We start from the raw sequence: 2775 nt of genomic DNA on the forward strand, positions 1-2775 counted from the left end.
AGCAGGTAAGTAGTCTCAGTTACAGACATAGCAAGTATCTAGTCTCAGTTACAGACAGAGCAAGTAAGTAGTCTCAATTACTGAAAGAGCAAGTAAGTAGTCTCAGTTACAGACAGAGAAAGTAAGTAATCTCAGTTAGAGTCAGAGCAAGTAAGTCGTCTCAGTTATAGTCAGAGCATGTAAGTAGTCTCAGTTACAGTCAGAGCATGAAAGTAGTCTCAGTTACAGGCAGAGCAAGTCAGTAATCTCAGATACAGACAGAGCAGTTAAATAGTCTCAGTTACAGTCAGAGCAAGTACGTAGGCTAAATTACAGAGATAACAAGTAAGTAGTCTCAGTTGCAGATAGAGTTAGTAAGTAGTCTCAGTTACAGACAGAGCAATTAAGTAGTCTCAGAGACAGACAGAGCAAGTAAGTAGTCTCAGTTACAGTCAGAGCAAGTAAGTAGTCTCAGTTACAGACATAGCAAGTAAGTAGTCTCAGATACAGAGATAGAAAGTAAGTCGTCTCAGTTACAGACATAGCAAGCAAGTCGTCTCAGTTGCAGACATAGCAAGTAAGTAGTCTCAGTTACAGACAGAGCTAGTAGGTAGTCTCAATTTCAGACAGAGCAAGTAAGTAGTCTCAGTTTCAGACAGAGCAAGTAAGTAGTCTCAGTTGCAGACAGAGCAAGTAAGTAGTCTCAGCTGCAGAGATAGCAGTTAAGTAGCTTCAGTTACAGACACAGCAAGTAAGTAGTCTCAGTGAAGACATAGCAAGTAAGCAGTCTCAGTTACAGACATTGCAAGTAAGTAGTCTCAGTTACAGACATAGCAAGTAAGCAGTCTCAGTTGCAGACAGAGCAATAAGTAGTCTCAGTTTCAGACAGAGCAAGTAATTAGTCTCAGTTGCAGACAGAGCAAGTAAGTAGTCTCAGTTTCTGACAGAGCAAGTAAGTAGTCTCAGTTACAGACATAGCAAGTAATGAGTCTCAGTTACAGACATAGCAAGTAAGTAGTCTCAGTTGCAGAGATAGCAAGTAAATAGTCTCAGTTACAGACAGAGCAAGTAAGCAGACTCAGATTCAGACAGAGCAAGTAAGTAGTCTCAGTTACAGACGGAGCAAGTAATTAGTCTCAGTTACAGTGATAGCAAGTAAGTAGTCTCAGTTTCTGACAGAGCAAGTAAGTAGTCTCAGCTACAGACAGAGCAAGTAAGTATTCTCAGTTGCAGACAGAGCAAGTAAGTAGTCTCAGATACAGAGATAGCAAGTAAGTAGCTTCAGTTTCAGACATAGCAAGTAAGTAGTCTCAGTTAAGACATAGCAAGTAAGTAGTCTCAGTTACAGACATAGCAAGTAAGTAGTCTCAGTTACAGACATAGCAAGTAAGTAGTCTCAGTTACAGACATAGCAAGTTAGTAGTCTCAGTTACAGGCAGAGCAACGAAGTAGTCTCAGTTACAGACAGAGCAAGTAAGTAGTCTCAGTTTCAGACAGAGCAAGTAAGTAGTCTCAGTTGCAGACAGAGCAATTAAGTAGTCTCAGTTTCAGACAGAGCAAGTAATTAGTCTCAGTAACAGACATAGCAAGTAAGTAGTCTCAGTTACAGACAGAGCAAGTAAGTAGTCTCAGTTTCAGACAAAGCAAGTAAGTAGTCTCAGTTACAGACAGAGCAAGTAAGTAGTCTCAGTTACAGAGATAGCAAGTAAGTAGTCTCAGTTACAGACAGAGCAAGTACGTAGGCTCAGTTACACATAGAGCAAGTAAGTAGTCTCAGTTACGGGGATAGCAAGTAAGTAGTCTCAGTTACAGACAGAGCAAGTAAGTAATCTCAGTTACAGACAGAGCAATTAATTAGTCTCAGTTACAGTCAGAGCAAGTAAGTTGTCTCAGTTACAGGCAGAGCAAGTAATTAGTCTCAGTTAAAGTGATAGCAAGTAAGTTGCTTCAGTTACAGACATAGCAAGTAAGTAGCCTCAGTTACAGACATAGCAAGTAAGTAGTCTCAGTTACAGACAGAGCAAGTAAGTCGTCTCAGTTACAGACAGAGCAAGTAAGGAATCTCAGTTAAAGACATAGCAAGTAAGTAGTCTCAGTTACAGAAGTAGCAAGTAAGTCGTCTCAGTTACAGACATAGCAAGCAAGTAGTCTCTGTTACAGACATAGCAAGTAAGTAGTCTCAGTTACAGACAGAGCAAGTAAGTAGTCTCAGTTTCAGACAGAGCAAGTAAGTAGTCTCAGTTACAGGCAGAGCAAGTAAGTAGTCTCAGTTACAGAGATAGTAAGTAAGTATTCTCAGTCACAGACAGAGCAAGTAAGTAGTCTCAGTTACAGACAGAGCAAGTAAGTAATCTCGGTTACAGTCAGAGCAAGTAAGTAGTCTCAGTTACAGTGAGAGCAAGTAAGTAGTCTCAGTTACAGTCAGAGCAAGTAAGTAGACTCAGTTACAGGCAGAGCAAGTAAGTAATCTCAGTTACAGACAGAGCAGTTAAGTAGTCTCAGTTACAGTCAGATCAAGTACGTAGGCTCTTTTACAGATAAGCAAGTAAGTAGTCACAGTTACAGGGACAGCAAGTAAGTTGTCTCAGTTACAGACAGAGCAAGTAAGTAATCTCAGTTACAGACAGAGCAATTAAGTAGTCTCAGTTACAGTCAGAGCAAGTAAGTAGTCTCAGTTACCGGGATAGCAAGTAAGTAGTCTCAGTTACAGACAGAGCAAGTAAGTAATCTCAGGTACAGACAGAGCAAGTATGTAGTCTCAGTTACAGAGATAGCAAGTAAGTCGTCTCAGTTACA

This window comes from Heterodontus francisci, unplaced genomic scaffold (assembly GCF_036365525.1).
Source record: "Heterodontus francisci isolate sHetFra1 unplaced genomic scaffold, sHetFra1.hap1 HAP1_SCAFFOLD_603, whole genome shotgun sequence".
Lineage (NCBI taxonomy): Eukaryota > Metazoa > Chordata > Chondrichthyes > Heterodontiformes > Heterodontidae > Heterodontus > Heterodontus francisci.